At 54.0% G+C, this 22932-nt stretch overlaps 1 protein-coding gene across 3 annotated transcripts in view; it reads right to left on the reverse strand.

Annotated features, from left to right (window-relative positions):
- The window catches only part of COQ8A (coenzyme Q8A), a 39263-nt gene extending 21070 nt beyond the window's left edge, over positions 1-18193 (reverse strand). For 2 of the 3 annotated variants that reach the window (XM_028111684.2, XM_028111682.2), the window contains exon 1: positions 18035-18134. The gene's annotated coding sequence lies outside the window, so the exon portion shown is untranslated. The other variant, XM_028111683.2, reaches the window with a different exon arrangement.
- Positions 18194-22932: the final 4739 nt, after the last annotated feature.

The raw sequence follows: 22932 nt of genomic DNA on the forward strand, positions 1-22932 counted from the left end.
CCCCGACGCGAACGACCCCAGCCCCTCAGGGCCTGCCCGTCCCCACCCAGCTGCCCCTGCTCCACCTGGGCGGGCCTCTGACAGACACCCACAGGCCCAGGGGCGTGCAGAGGCCCCTCCCCACCCTCAGGCTCTGCGAGTCCCCAAGCCGTGTGGTTTGCAAACCGCAGTCCAGTGCCATCCATCTGGGAAATCCAAACCGGCACAAAAACCAAGAGGAGCAGCATGCGGGACAGCCAGGGAAGCCTCAGAGCACACTGTGGGTGGGACTCTCTCCTGATAACTTGTTTTCCCTGTGTGCACCCGTACTTTTCCCTCTACTCACAGTGTTAAATGTGTTTCTTCCTGTCTGTCAGGGCCAAAGAGGCAGAAAGCCACCGTACCCGGCGCTGCCTCCCAGGGGAGCATGTGCGGCCGGTCCCCCAAGTATCTCCTACAGCCTATACGGGACTGCGTGCTGGGAGGGGGCAGGATAGGGTCCCAGGGACATGCTGGGGCTGAAGAAAACCCACAGAAAGAACGAACCAGCAGGGGGCCCCAGAGAAGCAGCCGGGGGGCACTCTGGCCAAGGCAGGGAGGAACTGGGGCGAGGCCGTGGGGGGAAGCCCGGGAAGGCCAGGTACACCCTGGATGCAGGGCCTGGGCCAGCAGCAGGGAGGCTGCGGGCAAACAGATGCCTGCGGACTCCGAATTCTCCTCACACGAGGGAAGGGAGGCACCAACTCTGAAGACCTCAACCACAGCTCCAGGGGCTTCTGAAGACGGCTGGCTCCCTCCCACCTGCCCGTCACAGGGGAGCAGCCCGGGTCGGCCCGGGAGTCCTGCAGGGACCCTGAGCTACTCGTATTTACAGGGAGAACGAAGGCACAGGAGGCTGGAGAGCAGAGAGAACCCACGGTCACAGGCCCTCACCGTCACAGTCACACACAGGCGCCACCAGACCCCGGGCGCTCTCCATTCTCCAACTTGGTGACATGGATCTCATTGCTCCTACTTCACAAAGGAGAAAACCAAAGCCAGAGCTGTTAACGACCCTGAATGGTGTCCCGAATGGTGGCCCTGGGGTGCGATCCCGGCCCTCCCCTGCTCTGTGCCCACCACACCACACTGCCTCCACGAACACTTGGCCCACTGGCTTCGAGGTACCCCCACAGGGACGGGGCCCCGCTCAGGCACAAATGGGCTGCCTACACCTTCATCAAAGCCAAGGAGTTTTCTGGAAGGTGACCATACCCTTGAAAGAGATGAAGGGGAGGGGCTAGCCGGGCCCATCACCTACTGCCATTTCACACCATGGGCTCTGACCTGGGATCCTGGACTTTATGGCAATAAACAAGGGTGAGCCACATAGACCCAACGTCTAGGCCTCAGGAGACAGCCCATAATCAGAGCTCACACAGGGCTGCTGCCGGTGCTCAAACTGCCCAGGCCCCTGGCCCCATCCCCAACACACAGACATGCAGGACGCAGCACCCCCGTCCGGTCAGCCCACAGGCCCTAGCGAGAGAGGTTTCTGAAGGAGATGTTAGGGACATACAAGGGTGGGTGGAGACCAGGCCCCAGCCATACCTGTTCAAAAGGACCCTTGCTGGTGGCCCCAGGGCAACCCCCATATCCCACTGTCCCCAGGTCCCCCAAGTTAGGCCTTCCCCTTACTCACCTCTCAGTCCAATCCAGCTAACCAAGGCAGGAGCCTCCCACAGGCCACAGGGCTCAGATGATTCCCAAGCCTCAGCTTGTCTGCTAACGGATACCCTCCTGAGACCCTCTTGAGACCTATTTAATTCAGACTTTGTTTCCGGGCTGAAAATTAATTCTCCCTGAATTTCTCACGCAAGTTATAAGCATGAACGAAAGCGTCACTAGAGCAGAGCTGAGAAGTGATGTGGGGCCAGTCGGTCTGCCCTGCCGGCACTGGCCCACTGCACCAATCCACGGACGCTCAAACTGGAAAGCCAACTTCCAGCCTTGCGCGCTGCAAGGAGTCCAGTCCTCACTCCCCAGCTCCTGAGCGTGGCAGCACTGAGCACCGTCCCCAGATGGGACGGGATTACACCCACTTCACAAGGACACTTTAGAAAAAATTTCTGAGAGGAGCGCCTGGGTGGCTCAGTCGTTAACTGTCTGCCTTCGGTTCAGGCCCTGATTCCAGGGTCCTGGGATCGAGCCCCGCATTGGGCTCCCTGCTCAGCGGGAAACCTGCGTCTCCCTCTCCCACTCCCTCTGCTTGTGCTCCTGCTCTCGCTGTCTGTCTCTCTCTCTCTCTCTCTCTGTCAAAATAAATAAATAAAATCTTAAAAAAAAAAATTTCCTGAGAAAAAAATGCTAAATAAATTGACCAAAGTTTCTTTTAATTCCTGCATTTGGGAGATATGAGTAACTATGGTCTCTTCCAGTATTTTCCTGATTCGTTTAGTTGACATATACTACTTTCAAAGTGGCAAACGGGTAAGTCATCTAAAACCAGTACACACTGGAAACTAGCTATGGGGCATCTGGTGGCTCAGTTAAGCATGCAACTCTTGGTTTCAGCTCAGGTCATGATCTCAGGGTCCTGGGATTGACTGAGCCCCATGGCGGGCTCCACGCTCAGCAGGGAGTCTGCTGGGGATTCTCTCTACCCCCGACCCTCGCCTCCCCCAAATAAATAAGTAAATCTTAAAAAAAAAAAAACTAATTAGTTATGCCTTTCTTTGCAAACGGCTGCGTCCTCGTCTCCAGCAAAGTCGCGATGGGCACGAGTCTGACCCCAGCCAGCGGGCACCAGGGAGGGGAAGAGGGGGACTCCAGCCAGCTACTCTGCCAGGCAGGCCCCATCCAGGTGGAAATAACATCACAGAGATGCCACCTTCCTGCTCGCTGAGGCAAAACCTGCTTTCCTCAAATCAACAGATGCTACGTATCAACAGTCATTTGTGAACAGATTCACACATGGATGCCCAGGCCCGCCCCGACTTTGACGCTGCTCCACTCAGTGCAAAGTCAGCCGTTCACACCTAATCAACACCAGACTTTTTTTTTTTTTTTTTTTGCAAAGGTACTGTCTACCCTCAAGGGGCATCAGGAAGAGGAAGGACAGACAGAAGGCACTACCTTTCCAAAACTTTTCTCCCCTTTGGTTTTCAAAAAGTGGGTGTCACGGATCTGAGGTACCAGAATCCCAACGGGACTCAGAATTCAGCTACCCTGAAATTTGCGGCAAACCCCCTGCAGGAATGCACGAGAACCAGGCACTCAGCTATAGCAGGGGGTGTTTCATCATGATCTGAAAGAAAGAAAGCAAAAGCCCCAGGGCGCCTGGGTGGCTCAGTGGGTTAAGCGTCTGCCTCCGGCTCAGGTCATGATCCCAGGGTCCTGGGATCGAGCCCCACATTGAGCATCACGATGGGCATGGAGCCTGCTTGGGATTCCCTCTCTCTCTCCCTCTAACCCTCCCACCCCCACCCCACACCCCTGATGGTTCTCTCTAAAACTGTTTAAAAGACAAAACCTCATCTGCACCAGGATTCATCTACAAGTATTCGAGCCCTCTCCCCATGGCACTCCACTCCACTGGCCACTGAGCAGGTTTTTGGACCTTGCCCAGACGTAGCAGAGCAACTGAGCGCCCAGCTCTCTGCTTGGTAGGTGAGCCCCAGGGGACAGCCAAAAGTGCTGGGTGAACGAACAGATGTGGGGGGGCAGCACTCCCGTTGGGGGTGCCTACTAGGGACTAGCACCAAAACAAAAAGGCATTCAGAGATGCATTGCTTGTTCGCGAAGGTCTCCTCCCAGTGCTCTAGGCTAGTCCCTGCAGGCCCTGGTGAACCCACCCTTGGCCCCTGGGCACCCACAGCCGTGGTGCCATGCAGACACTTCTATACTGGATCAGACACCAGGGAGAGAGCCAGAGGCCAACGGGGGCTGACACACGGGGGTCAGGTGCAGAGAAGGCCGCGGACCCCCAGAAAAGAGTCCTAGGAGCAGGGACATGGGGTCCAGCTCTACCAGGGCTGCCGTCTATGCAACTAAGTGCATCACTCTCCAGTTCATCCCACTCCAGTAGGAGAGGGCTTTGGGTGGCTCCCCTTTTCTGGTCCTAACATGCTAAACCGCTTTAAAGGATGTAAAGAGCTTAGAGAGAGAGAGAGAACAGGAATCGACACAGCTTAGCACTCCCAGGGACAGAGGCTGGAAAACAGTCCCCAAGCTCCAAGAATGCTCCTACTGACCCCTCACTCTCTGACCTTCCCCGGGCTTTCAGGACACGAGCTCACCATCTGTCACTCATCTCTCCTCTCGAGGGGCCAGCAAGCCAGGGTTGGATCCCCTTCGTGGCTCTCAATCGTGGCGTGACCGAGCAGCCTCGTCCGACCAAAGCCGGGTAGCTCTATTTCCTGAGCGGCCCCAAAGCCTCGGGAGGGCTGGGCGAAGGACCCCAAAGGAAGCTGCACAGAAAGCTCTTTGTCTTGGGGAGTGTGTGAAGCTTCATCCAGCCATTTGCCCCACACGTCACCCCCACGTCCCACCGGCATCAAATGGCCCTCACCACCCCCATGCTCCCCATCCTGAGGAATGGGGCCACCACCCACTTCTCTCAAACCCATCCTCACCTCTGCGGACTCCCGGGCCACTCCCAGCAGGATGACTTCCCCAGCCCCTAGCTAGCCCGCCTGCCCCTAGTCCCCGGCCCCGACTCCCAAACCACTCCTGAACGTCCCGAGCTCTCTGAGGTTCCTAAGGGGCTGAAAGGACTCCCATGACCTGACCTCCCCGCCTGCCCACACCCCAGTTGCTCTCCTTGTTCCCTCCACTCACCGTGTCCCAGACAGGCCAGCCCAGCTCTCCTGCCAGCCTCAGCAGAGGATCACACTTTCTTCCCCCACCGCCCAGCTCCTGGCCCAAACACCACCTCTTCTGGGACACCCTCCCCCAACACGTCCCACCCCAAAAACCCACGCACGCACCCCCCACCCCACCCCACCCCCAGCCCGGCCTTCCCCCAGTGTAGCAGTGCCTGCTGTAAATCTGCCTGAGTCACTGTCTCCTCCCCCAAGGGGCTGTCAGCCAGAGCAGGGCAAGGACCACACCTGCCTTCCCCTCCCCGTGTCTCCAATGCCAAGCTTCGTGCTCAACACACAGCAGGCGGGTCATAAATACTCAGGAAACAGAATGAACTCAGCTGCTCCCTTGAAGGCTCGAGAAAGCTGGGACGGGCTCACACCTGCTTGCAGCTTTAATCTAGATTCGGAATCAGAGGCCCCTGGGAGGCCTGGCAGGAGGCAGGCTGCCCATGCTTTAGTGCGCAGCAGAGTCCCCCAGGAGGCTTGTGAAAGCCCAGACTGCTGGGCCCGCCCTCAGGCTCTGGGTCTGTAGGTCTGGGGTGGGCCTGGAAACCCGCCCGACTCACACATTCCCAGGTGCTGCCGCTGCTCACGCTGGAACCCCACCCTCGAGACCCCCTGTTCTGGACGATGAAGGGGAAAGGGAGCAGAGTGCTGTGCTTCCGCAAAGCCTGGATCGGCCCATCAGTGGAAACCCTCCACCTGCCCTTTCTTTTCCTGTTACTGCCCCAAGAAGCTAGAAAAGAAATGAATGCGCTTAAAGACAAGGAGCCACAGGGCCACCACTCAGGACTGTCACTTCCCACGGGGCTGTTGAATGTCCTTTTCCGGAGGCCCCAGGGTGGGGGCGCCCGTGACCTTCTGCCCCCTCCCAGCCAAGACTAAGCTTTACTTTGGGCTGGAACGTTCTCAATTTCCAGCCTGCATGGGCCCTGAAAAGCTCCTTTACGGTGCTTAAAATTTCGCCTCTTTCCTTCTACTCTAAGTAAAAGGAAACACCAGGTGACTGTTTCCCAAAGGGACTCCGAGGGAACGTGTAAGTCAGAGAGACTCAAACCTCGGGACCCAAATCCATGAACTTCTGTGGCTGTGCCCTTCGCCTTGGCCTTCCAAATCATGCCCAGGGGCCAGCACTGGACTCTCGCAGGAGCTCCAGGCCTCGGGCCGGTGAGGGCCACCCAGCGTCTTGCCAGCGGCTTCAGAAACAGCCTCATGTGCTGGCAACTGAATACATGAGGAAGGACCAGGAAGAGACAGAGACAAACAGCCCCTGTCGTCCGATACCCGCAGCCGGACCTGGAAAGTCACCTTCCCGTCCGTTAGGGCTCCGCAGTCCCCACAGCTGCCAGTCACCCCCAGAGCCCCCCAAACCCGCACGTCGAACAGGAAGTCCCCTTTGCCAGGAGAGTCATGCATGGTGAGGAAAGGAGCCAGCCTCAGGGCCTCAGGGCATCTTCCAGGCTGAGGATGTCCTGTTCCCTCGGAAGCTGCTTCCAGACCTGAGGGCTCTTTCTCGGAGCTGGTGAGAAACGCACACCCGTGTGCTAGCACACACAAGGGCTTGCTGGGCAGCAGGCACTCGGACACTCTCCTCCAGTGAGTTTCACTGCATCCCCAAATGTCTCCAAGCTGCTGGGCACTAACCACAGCTGCTGTTACTTCCTGAGACTTTATCGTCCGCCAGGCTGTTAGCTAAGTGTTCCCTCAATTATTCTTATAAGCTAGGTGCTGTTACTATGTCCATGTTTGAAATGAAGGCACTAAGGCACAGAGAGGTTCCATAACTTGGCCAAAGTCACAAAGCTACTTGTAAGAACTGGAGCCAGGAAGGACTTGAGTCTATCAGCTCAGGAGCCAGACAGCCATTTAGCAGCTAAGAGGAGAAAACAAGCTGAAGACTGTTCGGGTACCTTAGACGGTCAGCCTCCACTCTCCGCCTGCTGGGGGATTAAGACAGTCTCAGGCTTTCCCGGAGTGTTGCCCCCAGATGGGCACCAGGCTGGGGGATGGGTGGCTCACAGAAGCAGCAGGAGAAGCTCCCCCCGCCCCAAGGATGCCCAGGGCTCCGGAGCATGGGGGGTGGGGGGCAGGGGGGGCACAGGGGGTCCTGAGCGGCCCCTCCTCCTTCTGGTGAGCAAACGGGACTGACTACAAATGGGCCTTTTAAATGCCCACCTGCCAAGCACGGGGTCCTGACAGCAATTTCATTTGCTGACTAAAAACTCCCCAGGGACACCTGGGTGGCTCAGTCGGTTAAGCAGCTGCCTTCGGCCCAGGTCATAATCCCAGGGTCCTGGGATCAAGTCTCACATCAGGCTCCTTGCTCAGCAGGGAGCCTGCTTCTCCCTGTCTCTCCCTCTGCTTGTGCTCTCTCTCTCAAATAAATAAAATCTTTTAAAAAAATAAATAAATAAAATAAAAACTCCCCAAAGTTTTCTGCTTAAAACCTAAAAACAGTGTTTATCTCATCAAGATGCTCCGGAGCCAGGCACCCCGGGTTCAAATCCTGACTTTGCTGCTGAACTAAAGTCACCAAAGTGTCTCTTTGTGCCTCAGTTTCCCCACAGGAGTGGGTTAGGTAATCCATACAGCAGCACTTAGGGCCCCGAGGGACTGGCACACAGTAGGCGTTCACCACTGTGCGCAGAGATGCTCTGGAAGGAGGTTCAGCCTCGGGGAGACCAAAGGGTGCATGAATGACAGCAGTGTAGACAGTCCCACTTATTTATATCCGAGCGCTCAGGCTGGGTACAGTGTCACATCGGACTCAGGGACGGCAGTCTCACCCTCTCCCGGGGACCAGTGCAGTTTGTTTCATGCTGTGGTGCCAGGGGCCCACTTGGAGGCTAGAAAGAAACACCCATTGGTGATCCTTATCACAGCCAGTGCCACTCCCAGAGGAGAAAACAGGAAGCTTTCGCTGGTATTTTATGGGAGGAACGGACAGTGTGGGGCGGGGGGGGAAGGGGCACGGGAAGGGGGCTCTGATCCCCATGATGACCTCTCTGCATGCCATGGCACACTCTACCACCAGAATAATCTTCCCCAATCCACTTCAACATGCCAACCCCCTGCTCAAATGGCTCCCAGCTGTCTAAAGGATCAACACGAGATGCCCAAGCTCCTGGGCCTGAGGCTGGAGGTGTCACAGTGAGGACCCGGGCCTCCCATCCAGGCTCCACTCACACCGGTGCAGAGTGAGCACCGCTCCAAGCCCCAGCAAGCAAGCCCGCCCCTGGGCTTCTGCACATCTAAACTGCACCTCACCCAACTTGCAGACAGGGGAGGCCTGTGCACATGAGGCAGCCTCGGGGCCTGGGAATCAGCTCTGCCCTGACCAGCCGGCCACTGCAGGCCTGCTCCTGAACCACCCTATAACCTGATTCTCACCTGGAGATCACAGCATAAACTGTTAGGACGTCCAATCTAAGAAGGAGAGGCGAAGCACCCTGAAATGTACGGACACACCACATTTACTCGAGGACTTGAGCTGACTCTTAGCTCTCGAGGAGTCTTCCCTCGCTGCCCTCATCCTCCAGGTCGACCAGATCCCGCCCTGCACGTCTCCGGCACACGCATGCCTCTTCTCTCCAGCCCAACCCCGAGCCCTTGTGGGAGGCTCCCGTCTCTGACCCCCTGAATCCTTCCCCACCGACACCCGGACTGATCGTGACCACGTGAATGACTACTGTCACTGCACTGTCACCCAGGAAGGTGGACAGGACCCTGGGTGGGGACCCTGGAGCTGTGGTCGAGAAGTTTCCTTTAAAGTGAAATCAAGTATTTAAAGGGTTGTGTTGAAAGGTGGCAAGCTGGGTCATGACCTCACAGACATGTCCACGCCCTGAGCCCTGTAACAAGTGACAATGTCAGATACCGTGGCAGAGGGGGCTTTGCACATGGGATTCAGGCAAAGATCCTTAAGATGATGGGATTATCAAGATGGGCCCAATTCCCATCCCGGGGTCCATATGGGAGGGAGGCGGGCAGGTCCGGGTGGGCAGGAGGTATAACAGAAGCAGAGGCTGAGGTGCAGGTGTCAGGCAGGTGGAGGCAGGAACCACAGCCCCGGGAGGCAGGCCGCCCCCTGGAGGCCAGGAAAGCCAGGGTCACTTCTGCCCTAGAGCCTCCAGAAAGGACGGGCCCTGCTGACGTACCACCTCGGGCTCCCGACCTCCAGAACCGTCGAATAGTAAATCTGCAGCATTTCAAGCCGCTGGGTTTGTGGTAATTTGTCAGAGCAGACACAGGAAACGAATACAGGGGCCATTTTTTGAAAGGCAAATCACGGGGCGCCTGGGTGGCTCAGTCGGTTAAGTGTGTCTGCCTTCAGCTCAGGGCCCTGGGATGGAGCCCCACATCGGGCTCCCGAGCCTGCCTCTCCCTCTGCCTGCCGCTCGCCCTGCTTATGCTCTCTCGCTCTCTCTCTCTGGGGACAAATAAATAAATAAAATCTTAAAAAAAAATTAAAAGGCAAATCGCTGGGTTGGGAAGAGGGGCGGGCTGTATTCTAGAATAATTTCCAGATCATTCTTCTAACATAATTAGTTCAGGCACCCCACAAACAGCCCTGGGTGCCAACCACGTGTCAGGTGCTGTGCCTGGGGCTGGACTACCCCAGAGCCAGCTCAAAACACACTCCTGTTCCCGATGACAGAGTCCCACCGGCTCTCAGGATCAACGTGCCCCATGCCTTCCACGGCTCAGTTCAACATCCAAACCACTCCTGAGAGTCTGATACACAGCCTGGGTGCCACTGAGTCCACGGAAGAGCCCCCACTCTCAAAATGCTTTTCATCAGCTTTCACCCTCTTCATCTTTCAAAACACTTGCATTTCACGTTTACTATTCCAGTGAAATCGTATTAGTCGCAAGCTGCGACCATTTACAGTCCCGTCTGTGTGCCTGTCACTTTACACGACTCCCCTGCCCTCCCACAACAGGTGCCGTCCCTGTTCACTGGGGAGAGAGAGCTCAGCAAGGAGGAGAAATCTCCCAAAAGTCCCAAAGACGTCGGGTGCTGGCCCTTCCACCCTGGCCTAACCGCAGGCTCCGGCCCTTTCCTTGCTGCCCAGGAGGCTGAGAGAAGAGCAGCTAAGAAATCTGCCCCCACGTCAGTAAATCAACATTTTATTTATTTTTTATTATGTTACGTTAATCACCATACATTACATCATTAGCTTTTGATGTAGTGTTCCATGATTCATTGTTTGCGCATAACACCCAGTGCTCCACGCAGAACGTGCCCTTCTTAATACCCATCACCAGGCTAACGCATCCCCCCACACCCCTCCCCTCTAGAACCCTCAATTTGTTTTTCAGAGTCCATCGTCTCTCATGGTTCGTCTCCCCCTCCGATTCCCCCCTTCATTCTTCCCCTCCTGCTATCTTCTTCTTCTTTTTTTTTTTTTAACATATTATTATTTACTTCAGAGGTACAGGTCTGTGATTCAACAGTCTTGCACAATTCACAGCGCTCACCATAGCACATACCCTCCCCAATGTCTATCACCCAGCCACCCCCTCCCTCCCACCCCCACCACTCCAGCAACCCTCAGTTTGTTTCCTGAGATTAAGAATTCCTCGTATCACTGAGGTCATATGATACATGTCTTTCTCTGACTAACTTATTTCACTCAGCATAGTACCCTCCAGTTCCATCCACGTCGTTGCAAATGGCAAGATTTCATTCCTTTTGATGGCTGCATAATATTCCATTGTAAATATATACCACATCTTCTTTAACCATTCATCTGTCGATGGACAGCTGGGCTCTTTCTGCAGTTTGGCTATTGTGGACATCGCTGCTATAAACATTGGGGTGCACGTACCCCTTCGGATCCCTACATTTGTATCTTTCTGGTAAATACCCAGTAGTGCAATTGCTGGATCGTATAGTAGCTCTATTTTCAACTTTTTGAAGAACCTCCATATTGTTTTCCAGAGCGGCTGCACCAGCTTGCATTCCCACCGACAGTGTAGGAGGGTTCCCCTTTCTCCACATCCCCGCCAACATCTGTCGTTTCCTGACTTGTTAATTTTAGCCATTCTGTCGGGTGTGAGGTGGTATCTCATTGAGGTTTTGATTTGGAGTAAATCAACATTTTAAATCAACAGTCTCCTGGAGACACGGTAAGGTTCATGCCCTGAAAAGTGTGTCCACCTGGTTGCAGAAATCATGAGTCATAGAAATTCTGGAGCTGGCAGGGTTCTCAAAGGCCATCTGGCCAGACTGCCCCTTCTGGAAAGCTCCCGAGTTACCTGCACTCCCAGCACCAGCAAGCCCAGCCCCTCGGGGCCAGGCTTGGTTCTTGTCTCAGACACAAATGGCAGAAAGAGGCAGGAGCCCCACACTGAAGGCCACCTCGGGGTGTGCATGAGCCAGAAGGGGATGCTGGGTATGTGGTCCTCAGATCGCCACACCAACACCCAGTACCAGTCTTTATTAGCTGCCCCTCCGAATACCACACACAGCCCAGACAGGGATGCTGGCACAGGTGTATGCAAAGCCCGGTATTTTTTAAAGTAGGGACCTTGCCCAGACAAGGAACCACCCTCGACGGACAACCATACTCAGGGACAGAAATGGGAAGAGGATCAGCAGGGACACTGTCAAAACCCCCCCCATGCCCCAGTGCTTCTGCCAGAATGGACCTCCCCCGATGCACGCACACGTGCACGTGCGCACACGTGTGTGCAAACACACACACACACACAGAGGTTCTCCTACTTCCATGTGCCTCCTCCCCCTGGAATACCACTTCCTCTGCCCAAATCCTACCCACCCTGATGGAATGGTACACCGTGCAGAGTGGCCACCCTCATCTTTCTCCAAACTCCCGTATCTCTTGATGGCCTGAGGTCACCTCCAGATGGTCTGTGTGACTCTGTGTAGCTGTCCCGTCCCCCTTACTGTGCAGTGAGCTCCTGGAGAGGGGACCTCTCTTACCCTGTTCTCTCTTCCCCACGGGGGCCACCTCCAGAACTGAACCCAGGGTACTCCCTAACTGACGGAGCCCTGACATCTAGAACCCAGAATCGGGGGTCCTGTCCAAGACCACCCTGAGACCCCACACAAACAGCATAGTGTCATCCCCCTTGCTAACAGGCTCTGGACCTCACCTGAAGAGTCGTGTGTGTGTGAACAGTCCCCACGACCTTGCATCCAGTCCCGCTGATGGCAGGACATCATCACCAGGCCTCTAGTCCCCTGACGGGAGCAGGGTGGGGATGGCAGACAGGGGAAGATGGACAGGGGAGGGTGGATGGTGCGCCCCCCGCCAAGGGACAGCCGCCACGTGTGACCTCGGGCACACCTGTTCTCTTCCTTGGGCCTGCGCTTCCTCATCTCCTCCTGTACAGAACGGGGTAACTGCCCACCATGGTCTCCAGCTCCCAGAGACTAGGACCCATTCATCCCTGGAGCACAGGAGGCCGACCTGGGAGCATGGCCAAGGCTGTTCTGAACACGGGGAGGTCACAGGGTCTGGGAAGAACGATGCTCTAAAGAACCGAGCACTGCCCCTTCCAGGCACTGTAGAGACCAATTGCGGAGAGACAGACCCTGCTTCCCCCGGGGGGAGAGGGGGCAGCCTTGGTCTCAGGACACAGGCCTCTGGGAAACCCACCTCCCTGCCCCTCTGCCACACTTACTCACACACATGCTCGTGCACACATGCATGCACTCACACCACACTCACATACTCACACCCCCATACACTCAGTACTCGCACTCACACCCACCCACATGTGCACACACTCGTGCACTCACACTCTCACACCACACTCACATACTCATGCCCACACTCACACACTTGTACTCACACACATGCACACCCACCAGCGCACACACTTAAGCACTCACGCTCTCACACACTCATGCTTGCATACTCACCTGCTCTTGCACTCACATACCCATGCACTTCTGTGTACTCACACTCACACCCTTGCACTCACACACAACTCATGTACTCGCACTCACCCATGCAAACATGCACACGCTTGTGCACTCGCACTCAAAGTGGCACACTCACAGACTCACAATCGCACTTGCACTCACATGCACTCATACGTATTCACACACACACATTCACTCACCCACCAGGAAGAGCTAGCTCCTCAGTGGCGGGCAGGGGCAGGGCCTGGCAGGCAGGAGGACACAACAGGACACCCCCCTGGCTTTCTCTTCAAGCACCCCCAGCCCACCCAGCCCCTCCCATCCAGTGGGGGGAGGGCCCTCACTCATTCTACTGCTGCCTCCTTGCTCCCCCCAAGAGGCAATGTGCTGTGTTACCCCCTCAAGCCTACATCTCAGAGCCCTCAGATCCGGCCCACCCCTCCCATCCCAACTCCTCCCCCCTCCTCCACTCGGAACTCTCCCCACCCAGCTGTGCCTTCACTCTCTCCTTCCAGGAAAACGGTCCCTCTCACATCCACAAACCCTCTCTCAGCCTTCCTGTGCCAAATATAAAAATCCCCCTGCTGACCGGTGCTCCCTATTCCCAGGCATGTCCTAGGTCCGCCCATCCCTGCTCTCAGCCCACGCAGACCCTCTCAACCGCCGGCGCAGCTCTAGAACCAACCCCGTTCCCCGCACACGCCACAGCACCCCTCGAAGTCCCACACCACCAGTGAACGGGCACGGGGAACGTGTCTGTAACGGGACTCTTCGATACCTCTATTGTAGTAATGGTTATGGGACCCTACGCATTTGTTTTTGTTTTTGTTTTAGATTTACTTATTTGAGAGAGAGAGCACGCACATGCACATGAAAGGGGGTGTGCAGAGGGAGAGAGAGAATCTCACGCAGACTCCATGCTGACCACAGAGCCTGATGCGGGGCTCAATCCCAGGACCCCGAGATCAGGACCTGAGCTGAAATCCTGAGCCCGCTGCCCAACCGAGCCACCCAGGCGCCCCGAGACCTTATGCGTTTCTCAAACTGCACAACCACCTACTAGACAGGGTGACTCTACCACACGCAAATTATATCTTAATAAAAAGAGGAGGTGAGTCCCAGAGGTACCTCAACCCCTACATGTCTAGAACTAACATCACCGTCTTCCCCCAAACCAGCTCCTCCCCAAAACTAGAAACCTCAGCCCCTAGTATCCAACCAGCCCCTGAATCTAGACCCTCTACCTGCACAGATTTCTATTCTCTTGAATCTATGCCTCACATTCCACCTCCCCATCTGCCCCCTGCCCCGCCATCCACCACCTGAGACGCAGGCCACCCTCACTTCTCACAAACTGCCTCACTGGGCTCCCTGCCTGGCCACCCTGACCCGCCTTCCATCTGCTCAGCACACACCAGCCCACCGTGGCACCCTTCCCATGGCAACGTCCACTGGCCACCAGACCTTTGCCCCCACTCGGCCTCAGCCTCCCCGCACTCCTCTCCCGGGGAAAAGCACCCATCTTTCCGGCCCCAGCAAGCACTCTCCTCCCAGCCTTTCTCCAGCAGAAGCAGCTTGTGCTCCACACTGGGTCCCCACAGCAGAGGGCCTGTACCCCCTGTGGGTCCTGCATAGTCTGGCCCGGACTATGCACATTATCAGGGCAGGGAGCTCACGCTCACTCTGTCACTCTCTCTGTCTCTCTCTGGGGGCCCTCTGGGCTGCAGCTGGACTCATGAGCTGGCCTGAAAGAAATCCAGCTGAAAATTGCCAGGAGTACGGAGCCAAGCCCTCCTGGCTCCTGACCCCAGTGCTGAGAGAAAATGTGTGGAAGCACTGCTCTGCCTCACCCAAACTCACCCAAACCATTAAGGGCAGAGCACGTGGTGGTCCCTGGACTGCTAACATCCCCCAGGAGTGAGCGCCTAGAAACTTCCACAGCAATTTAGCATTGCCGTGCCATGTTTACTGTGCTTTGCAAACACAGTGCTCTGCAACAAACTTGGAAAAAATAAAACCCGGTCCTTTGCCACAAGGAGTCTTTGAAGCACTGACACCTGACCCCGCCCCCCACCCCCAACTCCTGCCTCTTCCTGCTGAAATCCTGCTCATCCTCAGAGCTCCCCCCCAACACTCCTCCAAGAAGCCTTCACAGTTTGCACCCAGAGCCCCTAGTACAAACCACACTGAGGGCCCTGAGGTGGAATGTGCACCCCCCCCTTACTACAAGTTCCCCGAGTTCAGGGACCCAAGTGCTGTTCATTTCGATATTCCCAATGCCATGCCTGATGCAGTCAATCCATCCGTAGTTGTTCAATGAGGAGTAAAAAACCAGATCCGCCTACAATTCCAGAGTGGGCTTTTCCTCAGGGGCAGGATGTGGAGGGGCACTGACCCTCAGAGTACACAAGGATTTTCCAGGTTTGGACCAAATGTAGCCCCTCTGCCCCAGCCCAGATGGGATAGGAGGACATAAAAAAAAAAAAAAAAAAAACACAAGTTTAGGGCTCTTGGGACAAGAGAACAGTCACTATTCTACAATACCCTGACTTGCCGATCTGAGCGAAAAACACCTGGCTCTCTCGTGAATCTTTTCTACATCCACCCACTGAAAATAAATCACTCCCAAGTATGAAGAATAAAAAGACATTTTCAGGGTCATTTCTAACTTTAAATACTCTGTGGGCCCCTGACCTCAAAGCAAGAGGTCAAGGGCTCAGGAGCCTGGAACCCCACAAGGAACAATATGCTTACAGACGGACCAGTGGGTACCACTCGGCTTTGCAAAGTGCGGGCAGAAGCCCCCTCTCACGTCCTGCATCCAGGGTCCTGGCCCTGTCTCAGGGTCTGCAGACTCCCCCTGTCCCAGAGGCGCCACTCTTGAAGATGCGGGCCCTTGAGCTCCCCACACCACTCTCTCCCTTCCACTGGTTCCAAGTTCCTGGCTGTTATTCGGCAGGAATGCACGAACTATTTCCAGATGCCACTGTCAGATCAAGACAACGCTGTATCTAAATATTCCTGTCTAATTTTGCACACAGCTCTTGTTTCAACTGACAAAGATAATGACTCAGTGTCCATGGCTCTTGGCGGAAAACTATCCTGCCAAGTTTGGACTTCTCTAAACTTCTTTTTGAGAAAGGAGAAGTGACCTCTCTGTCGGGATCCTTTTCTAATGGCAACAAAGGGCACCCAGAAGACCACCTAACTGACCAAGGAATGTTACAGGAAAATCCTGATACATACCCACAGGATCAATGAACAAGACAGGAGAATTCATGGGAGGGAGAGGCTTGGGATATTCTTCCCTGCTCTATGCAATAATCACTGTTTTTCAGCTGTTCTGCATCCCCACCGATTCAGTACTTAGAACCTTGGGACATAAATTCCAGGTTATATTAAAGGCAAAACCTATACTCAGAAGTAAAGCATCTTTCTCTGCATCTTTGACACTGATGCTTCCACCGACCATAGAGGCACTCTACAAATGATACATGTGCCCGTGTTGCATGCTCTCATGGAGGGGCACACAGCAAGTGTAGATAGACATCCCCACACATAGGCTTGAAATGCAGCCACTTACTCTGCACACCCAGGGCCGGCCCCTTTCCACATCCCAAGACACAAGAAGATGACTAAAGCATCACCCTGTGGATAACAGAGTTGGCCTTTCTGCCAGGGTTTGGAAGCTTGAACTTGTTTGGTCACTATTTAAAAACTGTCCCACAGTTATTTCACATGCATATCCCCAACCCTCTTGCAAAGTCTCAAAGATAGAAACCACCAGCCTTCTCCTTCTTTTGCATTCTGGACCCAGCCAATCACTGCCCTGCATCCAGCAGGCAAAGTAAATGCCCATGAGTTTACCTCCTATCACTCTCCTGTCCCTCCAGGTGCGGAGGTGGGGTCCCTTTGGAAGCCCATCTATACAGCTTCTATCCCTGGTTTAGGATGGGGGCACAGCACTACCCTTTGCCTAAACCTCTCAACTGCGCATGGGCAGGTCCCAGAACGCCTTTCTGGCAGCACAAAAAGACTCGTCTTAGAGTCTTAGCTCAATGGTTCTAGACCAAGGCGATTTTGCCACTTAGGAGACATTCGGCAACGTCTGGAGAAATTTTTGGTTGTCACACTAGTGTGGGTGTTGGGGTGGGGGGCTGCTTCCAGCATCTAGTAGACAGAGGCCACAGATGCTGCTCTACATCCTACAACGCACGGGTCACCCACCCACAGCAAAGAACTGTCCAGCCCAAACATCAAGAGTCTGAAAACTGGAAAGCCCTGTCTCAGGAGACACACAGGGAAGTGCTCACACCATCTGGGTCACTTTTCCTTTGAGGTGCCCAAGGTCAGGCCAAAAATTCTAATAACCCTGCACTGCCTGCATTATTTGCAAGGCTGAAAAAATACCCAGAACCATTGCCAGAGTCTTAACGATGCTGCTCTGGTGAACCTAGAGCACCCCCTCGTCTCAGGACAAAGGCCCTCCTGCCAGGATGACCTGTCCAATCACAACAGGACAACTGGCAGGCTGGTATCATGCATGCTCGGATCCTCTGGCAACCACTTGCAGGCCCGGCTCTTGGGTCTTCCGTCACGCACACCCAAGGCCCCAGTGAGCACGACATGTATTCCAACGGGCTGTGCCCGGCCAGTGGAGAGCCTCTCGCCCTTCAGGAGGCTGGCACCTCTCAGCCACGTGGAGAGCCCCAGCACCCAGACCTGCCCTGGCAGCATTCCCCGTCCCCGAGGCCCACCGGCTGACTGCGTGTGGTAGGGGGCTGAGACTAGGGACAGGCAGCAGCTCAGGCAATTTAGCCCAAACCTCTCCCAGGGCCCCCAGGGCCTGGAGAAGCATGAAGGCGTACCCAGGAAAAGCTAACGGATGAAAGGAGCAAGAAGGGCCCCCTTTCCCAAGTACACCCCAAACCCCCACCTAAGAAACCCGACAGCGGGGCCGGGCCACGGGAGTCCGAGTTGTGACCCGAGCCTGCAGCCAGCGGCACGCAGACCCCCTGCACACAGCGTGGAGGGTCTGGGAGCGAAGACCCTGAGACAGCCGGGAGGGGGAGGAGGCCGGGCGGGCGCCCCGGGGAGGCAGGCGCAGCGGGCGGAGCTGGGCCCGGGGCGGGCGGAGCTGGGCCCGGGGCGGGCGGAGCTGGGCCCGGGGCGGGCGGAGCTGGGCCCGGGGCGGGCGGAACTGCCACGGGGAAGCCGCCGCCCAGGAGCGGGACGCGGGAGGGGCGCGCGCGGGTGGAAGGCGAGCCCGGCTGTGCCCCCGGAGCGCGCGGCGGCCGACGCGCCACAGCCTTACCCTGCGGCAGGAAGCGGAGCTCCGCGGTCACCTTCCCGCCGCCCGCGCGCGCTCGCCAACCACAGCGCCGGTGCCCCACGAGCCCCGGATCTGTTTACCTACTCACCCGCGCCGGGGCTCCCGGCGTCCGCGGCCCCGCCCCGCCCCGTGGGCGCTCCCATTGGCCGCACCGCCGTGACTGGCCACACGCTGGGCGGTGCGGAGCAGCGCGCTCGGCCTGTGCGCTCGCGCCGCGGCCAATGGGGACCGAGGGCGGAGCGAGGGGAGCCAATGGGAGGCCGTCCAGCGCTCGCGGGGTGGGGCGGGGGAAGCCCCTCCCGCCCTTCCCTCTGCGCTGCTCTTTGCCCTAGTTGGGAAACCACGGCGGAGGGAGGGGGCGCGGTGCCGGGCCAGGGCGGGGGGGTAGTGTGTGCCCCGGGACGAACCCTCTGTCAGCTCTCCGCTCCGGCCGGGGCTCGCGGGGCCTCTCTTGCCTCCCGCCCTGCCCTCTAGATATTAGTATATCCTGCAGTGTGTGTGTGCATACATGCGAACGTGTATGCATACCACCCAGTAACCCAAGACGCCAGTGCCTGGGGCATTCGGGTGAGAAGCATGATGCTCCAGTAATCCCCCTGAGATTTCCAAAATTCTTCCTAATGACACAGAGATGGCACTTAGTTTTTTTCCACCAGCGTGCAAAACCAATGAGCTACCTCTCGCCCTTTGCCCCATCCCCATCTATCTGCTTCCATTTTCAGCAAAATTCATGGAAGCATTACCTGTATTCATTTTCTCTACTTCCTTCTCTCCCATTCTGCCTGAACCCATCTGGTCAGCCCTACCCAGCCGACCCCCAGACCGGTGCACCTGGGATCTCCATGCTGCCAGACCAAGCAGTCAGTTCTCGGGGCTCGTCTAAACGGTCCCTGGCAGGTGACACAGTTGGCCACGCCCTTCTGTCTTCTCGGTGGTTGCCCTGGGGTGTAATTAACATCCTGGTCCAAGTTAGGGACGCCTGGGTGGCTCAGTCGGTTAAGCGGCTGCCTTCGGCCCCGGGCCATGATCCCAGGGTCCTGGGATCGAGTCCCACATCTGGCTCCTTGCTCAGCAGGGAGCCTGCTTCTCCCTCTCTCTCCCTCTGCTTGTGCTCTCTCTGTCAAATAAATAAAATCTTTAAAAAAAAAAAAAACATCCTGGTCCAAGTTAGTAGGAGCTTAATTTCAATAATACACAGTAACTTTTCTCCTATATAGCTCCATTCTCCCTCCCGGCCCAGTGTTGGTATTGTCATACAATTACATTTTTATACATTGTCTGCCCACCCCACAGATTTATCATTATTGCTTTATGCGGTTGTTTTTAAATCAGGCAAAGAAATAAGAGTTACAAACAAAAAATATGCTTATACTTATATATTTACATATTTACCTATATAGTTTCCTTTACAGGGTTCCTTATTCCTTCATGTGGATTTGAGTTACTGTCCCTTTATTTCAGCCTAAAGGACACCATTTATTTTTTTACAGGGCAGATGTGCCCTAGTGATGAATGCCCTGTGGGCTTTTTCATCTGACAAGGTCTTAATTTGTCCTTCATTTTTGAAGGATAGTTTTGCTGGATATAAAATGTTTAGTTGACAGGATTTCTTTTCTTCAGTGCTTTAAACAGGTCATGCCACAGTCCTACGGCCTCCATGGTTTCTGATGAGAAATCAGATGTTAAACTTATTGAAGATCTTTGTACATGATGAGTGGCTTCTTCCTTCCTGTTTTCAAGGTTCTTTGTCTTTGTCTTTTGACAGTTTAATTACCATGTGTCTAGGTGTTTATCCTATCTCTGAGCTTATTCTATTTGGAGTTTGATACACTTCTTGGACATATAGATTAATGTTTTTCATTAAAATTGGGAAGTTTTCTGCCATTATTTTTTCAAATATTCTTTTTTTAAAAGATTTATTTATTTATGATCGAGGTGGGGGAGCAATAGAGGGAGAGGGAGAGAAGCAGACCCCCCCCACTGAGCCGATGTGAGGTTCCATCTCAGGACCCTGAGATCATGACCAGAGCCCTAATCAAGAGTCAGACGCTTAATCGGCTGACCCACCCAAATGCCCCTCCAATACTCTTTAGATCCTTTCCTCTCTCTCTTCTCCTTGTGGGACTCCTGTTACATGTATGTTGGTATGTTGGATGATATCCCACAGATTTCTGGGGCTGGGTTCATTTTTCTTCAATCTTTTTCCTTTGTTCTCTTCAAAGTGGATCATCTGAATTGATCTTTCGTCAAGTCAAGATGCTTTCTCCTGCCTGCTCAAACCTGCTGTGGAGCCCTGGGGGTGAATTTTTCATTTTAGTTCCTGTTTTTCTCAACTCTAGAACTATCTGATTATTTTTTATAATTTCTATCTTTTTACTGATATTCTCTATTGGAGGAGATATCATTCTCAAACTTTTATTCATGGTTTCATTTAGCTCTTTAAATATATTTAAAATAGCTGATTTAAAGTCTGGCTAGCAGGGGCACCTGGGTGGCTCAGTCAGTTGAGCATCCAGTTCTTGGTTTCAGCTCAAGTCATGATCCCAGGGTCCTGGGATCGAGCCCCGAGTTGGGCTCCCTGCTCAGTGGGGAGTCTGCTTCTCCCTCTCCCTTTGCCCTTCATCCCCCACTTGTGTGCTCTCTCTCTCTCTTACTCTCTCTCTCTCAAATAAATAAAATCTTTTAAAAATAAATAAATAAATAATACATATTTTTTTTAAAGCAAGTCTGACTAGTAAGCACAATGTCTAGGACATTCTCTATGCTTACTGGTTGCTTTTTTTTTTCTATACATGGGCCATACTTTCTTGTTTCTTTGCCTGTCTCATAATTTTTTATTAAGCACCAAACATTTTAAATAATATAATGTGGCATCTCGAGAAACCAGACTCTCATCGACCACCAGGGTTTTGTTCCTGCTGCAGCTTATTGTAGCTGTTGTTGTTTGTGTAGTAACTTTTGGAAACTAATTCTGTAAAGTCTGATTTTGTTGTACGTGGCCACTAAGGTCTCTATTCAGTTACCTCAGTGGCCAGCTAATAATAAGACAGAGATTTCCTTGAATGCCTGGAAGCAGCAAATCACCCAGGTTGTGTGCATGATGGGGCATGCCCTCAACATTGACCTCGGTGGTTGACACTACCTTCACCTAACTTCCCTGCTTGTGCGGAGCCTTGAGGTTAGTCAGAAGTAATGTCTTCAGGCCTCCTCAGGCCTTTCCTGAGCACACACACAGCCCTGACTTAGCAGGGTCCTCCCTAAAACTGAATTTTACACAGAAGTGCACAGATGGGCCTAGGAGAGGGTTCAGGAGTCTAACTAAAGTGGAGTCAAGCAAAGAATCTTCACCAATCCCTGGGACATTTGGGGTATAAATTAAACAACATGTGGCTAAGAATAAAAACAACTTAAAACTGTGTGATGGTCAAAACCACCAGTGCAGAAGCCGCTGTTTCACAGCAGGGAGAGGCATGAAGAATAGAGTCACGGCCTGCACCCCTGCTCTCCACAGGCTTCCCTGTGTGCTCACCCCCCACGCCCAGGGCTCCCAGAGAGTGTGGCATTACATGAACACATGTGTGTTTTTTTTTTAAGATTTTATTTATTTATTTGAGAGAGCGAGAATGAGAGAGAGAGAGAGAGCACATGAGAGAGGGGAGGGTCAGAGGGAGAAGCAGACTCACCGCCGAGCAGGGAGCCCGATGCGGGACTCGATCCCGGGACTCCAGGATCATGACCTGAGCTGAAGGCAGTCGCTCAACCAACTGAGCCACCCAGGTGCCCTGAACACACGTGTTTAATAACTACTTCATTCACTGAATATAAGAAAGTAGTAATTAAAACAAATTCCATTACTGCTATGAGTCCATGAATTTCTCATGACACCTTCACAAACCACAGTGTGGGAAATGCTGGTTTAAGGTGACCACAAGGGTCTTCCTCCCCCTGAAACTTTTCCCTGTTTTGAAAAACTTTTGAACATTTGAATTAATGTATTCCAACCTTCCATTAGGTAATACCTTCACATGACTTTCTAAAAACTATTTTTAAAAGGTTTTCAGTGAAGTCTCCCTTGCTCCCTCTCTCTCCTGCCCAATTCCCAACCCCAATGACCCCCCCCACACCCCCACACACAAATTGACCACTACATTTACATTTGTCTCTTTTCCATGTTTCTTTTTAAAGATTTATTTATTCATTTGAGAGAGAGAGCAGCAGGAGCTGATGGGGAGGGCCAGAGGGAGAGGGAGAAACAGACTCCCTGCTAAGGGCAGAGCCTGAGGCAGGGCTTGATCTCACGACCCAGAGATCATGATCTGAGACAAAATCAAGAGTCGGAGGCTTAGCCAACTGGGCTGCCCAGGCACCCCTCAATGTTTCTTTATATATATGAGCAAAGACACACATGCACTCATATTCTATGCATTCATATTATATACACTCTGTTGTTTTTTCGTTGAACAATATAGCCTGAAATTTTCCAAATTTGTACACAGAGAAGCATCCTCACTCTTTTTTCAGTATTATGTTATGTGGACGAACCATAATTTCTTTAACTAGTCTCCCACTGATGAATGTGTGGACTGTCTCTACCCTTTCGCTATTTCAAACAGTACTGCAGTTAATAACCCTGTTTTCGAAATGTGATTAGCTTGGACCTCGGCGAGGCTGGGTTGGTGGGCAGAGAGTGTTGTGCCAGGGCAGAGCCCACAAGTGCCCTTGCTGTGCCCAGAGGCCTGACATGCATGATTCACTGACTCCAAGACTAATCACACAACCCCCCAAACACCCAATGGTGAAAACAGATCATTTCCGGAGCACCGGAGAAGCACCATCACACACCACAATCTGAGGAGGTCACCAGACTTGAGAAAATCCAC

Source organism: Eumetopias jubatus, unplaced genomic scaffold (assembly GCF_037043125.1).
Source record: "Eumetopias jubatus isolate StellerSeaLion01/CBP00866 unplaced genomic scaffold, mEumJub1_p1.0 scaffold_12, whole genome shotgun sequence".
Taxonomy (NCBI): domain Eukaryota; kingdom Metazoa; phylum Chordata; class Mammalia; order Carnivora; family Otariidae; genus Eumetopias; species Eumetopias jubatus.